The 11031-nt window shown below is 47.9% G+C and overlaps 1 pseudogene; it reads left to right on the top strand.

The window, feature by feature from the left end:
• The first annotated feature begins 1552 nt into the window (after nucleotides 1–1552).
• Nucleotides 1553–4987, top strand: LOC131419398 (peroxynitrite isomerase THAP4-like; annotated as a pseudogene).
• Nucleotides 4988–11031: the final 6044 nt, after the last annotated feature.

Genomic DNA, 11031 nt, shown 5'->3' with positions numbered 1-11031 from the left:
TCTCTATAGCTTGCCCTCAAAAGAGTTGTCAGACAAACATTTGTATTTCTATTTCCATGTGAATTGTCTTCTTCCCTGTAAAATCCCAAACCACTACCCCTCCAACACCTTCCACGCCTTTAGCTACAGTACAATACTTAAGCAAGCAGCTTAGACAGAATGACGAGCTGCTCATTTCCGAGTTTCTCACATGTATACATGTTATTAAACTTGGTATTATTTTCTCCTGTTAACCTGTTTTTTAATCATTTGGGCAGCCATAAGATCCTTAAGGGAAAGGGCAGAGGAGGATTCTCCCTCCTGCCCAACACTAGCATTGACCAAAGCACCAATACCCCACCCCTGTTCCCCCAACACATTGTATTAGGACCCCAAGAAGTTAAGGCACAACGAGATGGATTGTTTCTCTCTCTCATCACAGAAAAAGAAGTTGGAATGACCTATCAGTCAACAAAAACATGCATGTGTTGTGAGCATTGGAATATGTCCCTCCCCTCCAGCCTACATCATAACTACAGAGGAGTTAGAGAGTTTCCACTTCTTAAGTCCTGGCGGGGAAGGAAAAAGCCTCCCAAGAACCATTGCCCCAGACCCACCCAGTGCCCCCCCTCCACTCTCTGACTCCCTGCTACCCTTCCTGCCCCAGCAGCCATGGGCTTGTCAGGCCAGTGCCAGAGCACCAAGGCTGGATGGAAAGAGCGTCCAGACCCACAGGGACCTGGTTGTCAGATGCACCGGTCTCACTATGGGAGCTGTCCCCGCCTGCTCTCCCTGAGGAGCCACTCCCCACAACGGCCCCGCCCCAAACTGCGCCAGCCAGTCCCAGCTGCTAAGGGCCCAGGCGAGCACAGTCTTCCATGCCGACTGGTGCAGGTGCACTTACTCGCGTCCCTCTCCCCGCTGCCCAGGAGAATGAGGACAATGTGATGCTCAGCCGCTGAGGCCAATCCAGGTGAGCAACGTGGGTGGGGCCAGAAGTGCGGGTGGAAGTGCATCAGTCGCCATCTTGGCGTCCAGCGGGGCCCCTCTGGGAGGGCCGGCCACATTCTCCCACCCCCTCGGTCTGGGTCATTTGCTATGAATACCGCAGCAGTGACCCATCAGGGCAGCGGAACAGACGCGTTTTGGCAGCGTGACCCCAGGGTGGGTGCATCAGGCAGCAGTTTGCCTAGGCCCACAGACGAGGCCATCTTGCTTTACGGAGGACAGATGGGCACACGCCGCCATCTTGCCATCCTTTGGGGCCTGGGGACCAGCTCCCACTTGCTGCACAGTGTCGCTTTGAGCCCTACTCTTGTGGCAGTCCCACTGTGGGACAGAGAGGAGGGGGCCGGAGCCTGGCAGCATGACAGCCTGAGGCCCGGGATGGTGATCACTGCACTGCCGCGAACTGATCCCACCACTGGGCAACGAGGAGAAACAGCCATCTCCTTCCACAGGTAACCAGCTGCTGCCGCCCAGTCAGCCCCTCTGGTGTTCCAGCCCAAGGCAGGCAGCACTCTGTGCTTGGGGCCTTGGGGCCGGTCCAGCGGGTGAGTGAGCACCAGTCGCTATGTGGCCTTGGTCTGTGCCACTGTCTCTGTTCCAGGCACCTCGGGCCACCGTGGCCATCCCATGGCTACTGGCGTCCACCTTATGGCCTCCACCACACTGTCACCCCCACCCCCTGGCCACTCTGCTCTCCATTGATTCAGGCTGGGGCCAACAATGTCAAGAAACAGGGTATTCTGGAAACACTCTTTCTTAAGTCACTATCTTCTTGCATTTGCCGTGACTTTTCTGCTCTTTTGATGGCAGGGAACCTGCCTTGATCTCTGCGATCAGGAATGTGGCTGAGCAGATGCAGCTTCTACCTCCAAATGGACACACCTCTCAGATGCTCTGTTGCTAGAAGGATCCTGGCAGTGCAGGGAAAGGTGGCTCTGCACTGGATGTGAGTCCTGGAGAGGCGTCTGACTCTGCAGACTCTGCATGTGACAGCATCCTGGGTGGAGGAGGTTGCGGCCCACTCCTCACTGGGAGGCTTACCCTGGGGACTCAGGGAAGGGGCTCCTCTCTTCACTTCTTCCTTGGGCTCCCACAGCAGGATGAGAGGTTTGCCTTCCCCTTGGCCTGGCTCCCTTCATGAGGGCTTCTGGAATTCAGCCAGTTGAGTGAGTCCTTTCCTGCAGACTCTGCAATGGAGGTCTCAGAACAGTGCACTGAAGATATTCTACTTTGAAAACCTCCTGGCAGATCCTTTTGTTTCATGTTGCAGGTTGTTATTGAGTTTTTAAAGACCTGAATGCCACTTGTTGTCTTTAGTCTTATTCAAAGTTAACGGTGGTTTTTTTAAGTCAGAAGTTGTTACAATCTATCCAAAGAACTAGTAATGTGAGCTTGTTTCAGAGGTCAGACAGCATGCTTTCTTGACAGTTTCCTTCAGAGTCTGTGTCCCAAAAGATTTGTTACTGTTTTTGAGAATGAGGCAAAGCACTGCAGAGAAGGTTGCTCTTGGCATGTGTCATTGTTTAACGTGGTCTGGGGGCCAAAGGGGTGGGGGTCCTTTGGTAACTCGTCACAAAGCATTGAGAAATGTTAGAAGGTCAGGTTGCTTGGAACTCCCTGAGGACCTAGTATCCACCCGGTCTGGTCCACAATGGCCTAATGGGGGTTAGATGAACTCAGGAGGAGAAGAAAGCCTCGAGAGAGACCCCCTTCCTCCCCATGTGCATAGTTTTCTCTAAATAGAGATTTTACCTTAATGAGGAGAAAAGATTATGAAGTGTCTTGGTCAGTACATTTCAGGGGCTGGTTGCTTGGTACAGGGAGCAGCTTTCCTCCTGGTAGTGGAAGGACAAGAGGAACAACGAACCACAGCTCTTGGGGCTGACCTCCTCTTGGCGGCAGTCCCACATCCTCAGCTGCTTGAGTAGAGCTGGGGCCAGGCGCCCTGCTGAGTGCCTGGGAGGCTCTGCTGGCCGACACCTGGCCTGGCTTTGAAATAGGGGGACCAAACCTCCCCGTTTTAGCACCCAAAGTCCTGCATCCCAGGGACAGCAGGAGGGTTGGACAACCATGAGCTTCTAGGAACTATTTCTGAGGCTTCCTGAAGCCTTTCCTGTTGTCTTGGTGCCATCCTGTGCTCTCTGCCCGAGCATCTGTGGCCCTACAGGGCACTTACCACAGCCTGGGAGGAGGTCTTCACCTTCCTTCCTTCTCTACCCTACAGATGGTCAGCTCCTTAAGGTAGACAGTGGGTCTTTTATCTTTCTATTCCAGTAATAACTTGCAAGCAGAGGTGTTCCTTACATCTTTCCTAAAGGTTTAAATGGGCAAAGTTCCTATGTGTGGGTGTTCCCAAAAACACTTGTTTTGCTTTTATAGTTGATTATTTTAGGGGGAGACATTTAATTCTTTCTTTTTAATTACTTTTTCGTGTATCCTTGCAGGCTCCACATAAAGGGCTCAAAACTTCTGGTCCAGTGGCTAAAAGCTGTTCACAGGGATGACTGGACCCTACTAAGCATTCTTTCATCTGTAGTGAACATTTCACCAAAAAAAACTCTTGGACAGGCTGGAGGATCAGTACTACGTGCTCAAGCCCACGGCCTTGCCCTCCAACTTCCACCTGACTGAGAAGGAGGAGCTGAAGGCCGTGGCTACCCAGGAGAAATGACACCAAGATAGCCGCTGGGGGCCTGAGGAACATGCCAGTGAAGCAGAGGGGAAAGGAGCTTCAGGTTCATCCTCATCCTTGAGGGAAAACCTGAGGGCCCAGCCAGGGTCCCGCAAGTTGAAGCGAGCCTCTCTGCAGGGCGAACCCGCACCCAGTGCCACCCAGGGAAGCCACCAGTCAGGCGCGGACACAGAGTCTCTGGAAGGAACTCCAGGAGACAATGTGGCCTCCACAGTGTGTGGCAGCCTGGGAGATGCAAACATGTCTGCTGTAGATGCGGGCGATGAGACCCCCTCTGCCCAGCCAGGGCTGGTTGGGTAAGAGTGGCATTTCCGTGGGTGACTTTATCCCTCAGGATCTGAGGCATGCACATTTATTGGCTGGCTTCCTTCTTACAGTTTCTCCTCAGCACACACTCAAGAGAGGCCATCTGTCCCTTGAGAGGCTGTTGACTGAAAGAGGCTGAAGAGAGATGTGGAGCCCAGCAGCAGCGGGACCAGCCCTGGGCCTGATGAGAGCTTGGCCCAGAGCCCCCACATTCATCATTCACAATGATGCCTCAGAAACCCTCCCAGAGCCCCTTCACCCTCCAACAGATGTCACCCCCGAGCCAGCCGCAAAAGATGTGCAGGGCGAACACAGCGACACCGGCCCCACGTCCCTCAGCGGGGTCATCCAGTCAGCACTGGGGGCCCAAGATCTCCTCGACTGCTGCACTCCTACTGCTTCTGCTCCTGGGGGAACAGGAGCACGGGTGCGGCCTGCGGGAGCAGGTGGAGAAGAACGGCGAGCTGAAGAGGGGCAGCTGCCGACAGCCAGGTGCACACGCTGCAGGAGGAGCTGGACGAGCTGAAGGGAGGGGGCTCCCTGCCTTAGAAGCCTGCTGCCCCCAGCCGAGGTCAGTCCCGGGGCTCGGGGCTCCGCCACTGCCTGCTCATCATGAGGGGTTTCCTGCTCCGCAGCAGATGGCCCCTGAGCGCTTCTGTGTGCAGCATGCCTGCTGCTGTCTTGGGAGAAGGCTCTGCTGGTAGCCGCCCCTCGCAGACAGGGAGCCCAGGTTGCAGAGCTCACCCCGCTCGCTCTAGGGCGCTCGAGAGGCTGCGGTAGTTGTCAGGGTTTAGCAAGTGGGAAAGGAGGCATTGCAGGTCTGCTGGGAAAGCCAGACCTACGCAATGAATGGTGCCTGGATAGTTGGTTTTCCACTTGAACAGGAGAAAATCAGCTTCTGTTGCATCCCCCACACAAATGTAAATTCCAATGAGTTAGGATCTAAATGTGAAATAAAATCTACATAGTAAACTATTAGAAAAGTTATAGCAGACTCTTAAAATCATGGGGAGGTTCTTTCCATTTGTGTTTTAATGAATATCTTTGAACTGAAGTCATTTTGAACATTTTAATAATTTCTTTAAAATTTGAAACATCTTTTTCAGTAGAATACATACTCTTTTGTAAAATTTAAAACACCAGAGAAATATATAAGCTAAGAAGTGGTAAAAACTCCTATTTCTCACCTACCTTCCAACTTTTATTCCTTGTTGGTAGTAAAATTTGGTGTGTAATCTCCTCGACTGTTCCCTGTGCTTTACATACATATTTCTCCACCTGTACAAATAGGTTGGATATATTTTTGGTGTGTTTCTTGGCTATGTTTCTGATTTTCCTGCTTTCTTACAGTTTAGTAGTTGTAAACATTGGTTTCTCGATATTCCTTACGTATTGAGGGTACCACCTTTTGCCTGTTATACATCCATGGAAAACATTTTCCTACCACATTGTTCATTTAATCTGGATCAGTGCTTGTCTTCCCAGATGCCAGTAACACTTCAGGAGGGAAACGGGTCTATGTGACAGGCTATTCAGGATCTCCGGGACCCCCAGGGCAACAACCAGTAGGACAACCCAAAACAAGAAACAAAACCCATCCCTCGTGTTTCCAGATGCATCCTAGGGAAAGGACAGCTCCAGTTGCGGACCACTGATGTCCTGGTCAGAGTTATCCACTATGTTCTCCTATCACGTTAAAGCTGTTTCTGTAGTTTCTCGTACCTGATGGTACAATTTGGTGCCTTTGTCTGTTCCTCTTGGTGCCTTTGTCTGTTCTTCTTGGTCAGACTGCGCAAGGTTTCTCACTGTTACAGGTCTTTCCAGACAACCAGCCCTTGACTCCATTGCTCAGGTCTATGTTTTTGTTCCTGCCTGGTGAATTCTCACTTCATTCTGCTGTCATTGGTTTTATTGTGGTGTTGTTCTTGCTCTTGGAGGGAAGTGCTCAGCTTCTTCATGTAGAGTTGATATTCCCTGATACCTGCAGTGGAGGCTGTGTCCCTTCCTCTGTCCCCTTGTCCCCACGCCATGGATTTGTCTCATGCTGCTCTCATTGCTGTTCATTTCTAAAGAGTTTCTCCTGTCTGTCTGGATTCCCTCTTTAACCTGAGAGATTTAGAAGGGTGTGGACAGATTTTCAAGTGGATAGGTTGGGGGAGGGGAGCCAATATTTTGTGATTACTTTTTACTTTTATTGCTTTAAGTTCCAGTAATATGGTCACTTATAGATTTCTGCTTTTTGGACTCTAGAGATTTCATTGTAGCTTAGCACACAGTCCATTGTGGTGACTGTTTCATTGTGGTTTGAGGAGAATGTTCGCTCTCCACTAGATGCTTTCGTTGTTGTCCCTGGGGCTGAGGCTAGATTTAGCTTTTTTGTGTTCGTCAGCAGATCTGTTTCCTAACTTACTGTATCAGTTGACCTGTGGCTTTTTAAGAGAGGTAAGGTAGGTTTCCCTGTGGAAAGGGAAGGCACCTCCCTTGGGGTGCCTGTGTCTTCTTGTTTGTCCAGTTTTGCTTTATGCTTCAAGACCATATTGTTAGGTGCATAAGTGTTCCTGACAGTTATCAACACAGAGAACCCCTTTTTGTCCCATTTAAAGTCTTATTTCTTTATCTCCTTATTTTCAACCATATTATATCCCTTTATTTTATAACAATATTTTAACTCAACTTGAGAGCCTTCATGTTTTTATAGAGCAATTTGATCCATTTACAATTATGATTATTGATAAATTGGAATGTGAGTCTACCATTTAATTTAATTTTTAATTTGTTAGGTTTTCTCATGATTTTTCTCTTCTTTTAGTGGGTGTCTTTCAGTTTTTAGGAACAACCATTTCTGCCTCTCTTTCTGTAAATGCTTAGAGTTGATCAGTTCCTGTGTTCTACACTCCCAACTCATCACCTTCTGGTCCCCAACTTGAGAATATCTGATCTTAGTTCTGTGTTCTTATTTTCCCCATCAAGCAACCATGATTGGATGTAAGTATAAGTTTTATTGGTAACTTTGTACACAACAGTTTATTGTATCCAAATTTTTCCTCCTTTTGGAAAGATTTGATGTTATTTTGGAACTCATATGACAGTGAAATTTTGAGATGAATCGAGTCTGAGATACTCCTTAGGTGCTGATGCTGGGGACCTAGCACCTAAACTCTTAAAGTTGCATCAGTGTGTCAGCAGAGTCGGGATGAGGTCAGAGATGTTTAAAACCGTGGAATTGAATGAGGTTTCCTGGAGACACTGTAGCTGTGGAAGGGACCAGGGCCCAGCCTAGGAGCAGGCAGTGTTTGCAGAGGTGCGGCTGAAGAGGGTCCAGGAAAGGGGCCTGAAATGGTGGAGCATGAAGTTGCAGGAACCATGAGGGGAAAGGGTATTGCAGAAAGGAGGGGTGCTCAGCTGGGTGGGATACAGCTCTGATCAGAATGGAGAAAAGATGGCTGGACTTGACCACATGGGATCACTGGTGACCTCAGTCTCCTTGAGAGGGTGGGAATGAAGCTGGGTCTAGAGTGAGTGAAGGGGGTCCATGGGAGGGCAGTATGTATAAGGCACTTTATTTAAGAGGTTTAGCCATGAAGGGGAGTTGGGAAAGTGGACAGCAGCCAAAAGGGAGCCTGGGTCCAAGGGAGAGTTTTGTTTGTAAGGCGGAGATGAGCTAGCAGGTGTCTGTGCTGCAGGTAGGACCAGATGGAGAGGAAGAGTGTGCTGGGCCCTGAGGAGGTGCCTGGCTGGCTCCTGTTATGAGCGGTTTGGGGATTCAATTGGAGACGTAAAAGAAACTTTCCACTCCAAACAAATGGGTTGAAGGTATATTGTATTATAGAGAGGATGGTAAAGGTGATAGTCCGCAAACAGATCTGAATAGGTCAAATAATAAGAGGGAAAAAACACCAGTTCGACTGGAAAGGGAAAACATCCACATCAGCTGAGATAGCGGCACATTTGAATAGGTCATATAATAAGAGGGAAAAACATCAGTTCTATCGGATTGGGAAACACCAGATCGACTGAAGGGAAATGACACAAATCAACCAGAAAGAGAAACGCCAGGTTAACTGAAAAGAGAACACATCAGATCAATTACTTCACAATAAATCAATTACTCACAACATCCACGCCCCACTGCTGGGAGAGTCCTGTCAATTGATACGGCTGGGCGGGAATCACACGTCCTGGGCAAGGCGTCCCTTCCACAGGTGGAACTCTCACCGGGTCTCAGTCTCCAGCAATTTATATAAGCAGTTACAGAGTTTACAGAGAAAGCATTCAGTGTTCCCATGCACAAATGGTTATCAGTGGCGTACATGCACTGAGACCCACACTCTGGCTATCGTCCCAGCCCAGTAGTTGTGTACGTGCATTGTTTACCCTGCTTATCCTCTCAGCCCAGCTCAGACGGCCAGTCTGTCCCAGGCTGCAGTGCCCGAAGGGCCTTGAATTTTTTACACATTGCAACTATCTCCATGGGAGAAGGGCCGGTTCCCACCATGCAGAAAGCAGCTTTTATATTTCTTTTTGTGCTGGTGGCTGTAGGTCAATGGAGCCGCCAAACATGGCTGTACTCATGTCAAGACAGCTCCACTGCCTGGCGCCGTGCAGAGAGCAAGAGGACAGATGTGCTCGTGGAAAGGGCGCCCTGTGCCTCTGCTCCTGTATTGCTGGAGCGTGAGGTGGGCAGTGGCTGGGAGTGGAGGGGCGATGCAGAGGGTGTTAGGTTAACAGCAGGGGGAGGAGGGAGAGGGAGAGAGGACACCCTGGCTTGGTCTTCATGGCTCACACGGAGCTCCCCACTGGGATCTCCGATCACCAGCTGTTGACTCTCTTTGATGTTTTCATCAAAATGTCGGCTCTCTTGATGGTTCCCAAGGCTATTATGAATTTGTTCATCAATGAAGGAAACTTTGGGTCATGTTTAAGGGATTCTATGTCAAAGGGGCTCTACATGTGTTTATTCAGTCCATCATCTTTACCCAATCTCTTTGTTTTTGGACAGATTCCATACAACAGCGCAGCCGGGCCAGTGGCCTGCAGGTTCCAGGGTTTGGGAGATTTGCCCTCCAGAAAGCCCGTGCTGATTGGCATTCTCACAGGACGTGGTGCTCTGTCCCAGATCCCGCTCTAATTCTGGGTGTCATGACATTGTAAATCCTGGGGCAGTTCTGTCAGGGCCCATCATTGGCATTTCTGTGATCAGTGAGGGCAAACATTTTTCTGTGATCGTTATCTGTCACTTCCCTGACTGTGTTGTTGCCTGCCTTGCTCACTGAGTTCTGAACCTTCCTGGTGGAACCAGGACATTCACTCTTTATCCAGTGTGATTGCACGTTCCCTCATTGTGCCCCTTGAGTACTTGCTTCAAAAATATCTGTTTTCTTCACATTCTTTGATTCCTTCTACATATAATCTAGATTTAATCTGGAGCTTTAAAAATGTTTTATTGTGGAAAACCTTGAACATACACAAATTAAACAGAGAAGTGGGATAGCCCCCCATGTCTCTATTACCCAGCTTCAACATTTATTAATATTCTGATATTCCTGTTTCATCCATATTTCTACCCACTCCCTACCTTCCATTGATTATTTTTTAATTAAGAGATTTTTTTTAGGAAAGTTTTAGATGAACAGAGAAATTCAGCAGAGAGAGCAGAGCATTTCTCCCTCTTCCCCCACAGTTTCCCCTATGGTTAACATCTTGCGTGACCACCTGTGTTAGTGCGGTTCATTCCTTACAAGTGAGGAGCTGATGCTGCTACAGCGTTCGTAAGCAAGTCTGTAGTTTACATTAAGGTTCATTGTCTTGTTGTCATGTACTTGGATTTTGACAAATGCATAATCTCATGTATCCACCACAACAGTATCCTACGGAAGGGTTGGGTTGCCCTAAAATCCCTGTGCTTTACCTCTTCGTCCCTTGCCTCCCAACTCCTGGCAACACTGATCTTTATATTTAAGTCCACTATGTCTTTTTGTGACTTGATAGCTCATTTCTTTTTTTTTTCTTTTTGTATATTGAGTCAAAATATACATAACAAAAAATGTTTCATCTTAGCCACTTTTAAGTGTACACTTCAATGGCGTTAAATACATTTCCACAGTTGTACAGTCATCACCACCATTCATCCCCATAACTCTTATAAATCTGAAACTCTATACCTATTAAACAATAACCCTCCCTTCTCCCCTCCCCGCAGCCCTTGGCAGCCACCATTCTACTTACTGTCTCTATGATTTGACTACTCTCAGTTCATACAGTATTCGTCTTTTTGTGACTGGCTTATTTCAGTTAGCATAATATCTCCAAGGTTAATCCATGTATAGCGTTATGGAGAATTTGCTTCATTTTTAAGGCTGAATAATATTCCATTGTATGGATATACTACATTTCGTGTATCCACTCATGTGTCAATGGACACTTGGGTTGCTTCCACGTTTTAGCTGTTATAAATAATACCGCCATGAACATGGATGTACAAATATCTCTTCAAGGCTCTGTTTTCAGATCTTTTGGGTGTATATGCAGAAGAGGAATTGCTGGATCACATGATAATTCTATGTTCAATTTTTTGGAGGAACATCAATACTGTTTTCCATAGCAGCTGCACCATTTTACATTCCTATCAACAGTGTACAAGGGTTCGCATTTCGCTGCATCTTGGCCAACACTTGCTGTTTGCTGTCTTTTCAATAGCACTCATCTTACTGGGTGTGAGGCGGTGTCTCATTGTGGTTTTGATGTGCATTTCCCTAATGATTAGTGATGTTGAGCATCTTTTCATGTGCTTATATGCCATTTCTAAGTCCTCTTTCGCAAAGGAGTCTTCAAGTCCATGCCCATTTTTGAATTGGCTTGTTTTTAGTTGTTTAATTTAGGACTTCTCTGTATATTCTGGATACCAGTCTCTTGTCAGAAATATGATTTGTGAATATTTTGTCCCATTCTGTGAGTGCCTCTTGATGTACCAACTTATAAAATTTTCATGGAGTCCAATTTTTCCATTGTTTTTCTTTTGTCACCTGTGCCTTTGGTGTCATATCCAA

Source organism: Diceros bicornis, chromosome 21, assembly GCF_020826845.1.
Source record: "Diceros bicornis minor isolate mBicDic1 chromosome 21, mDicBic1.mat.cur, whole genome shotgun sequence".
Lineage (NCBI taxonomy): Eukaryota > Metazoa > Chordata > Mammalia > Perissodactyla > Rhinocerotidae > Diceros > Diceros bicornis.
The sequence above is the reverse complement of the archived record's forward strand: the minus strand, read 5'-3'. Positions and strand labels throughout refer to the sequence as shown.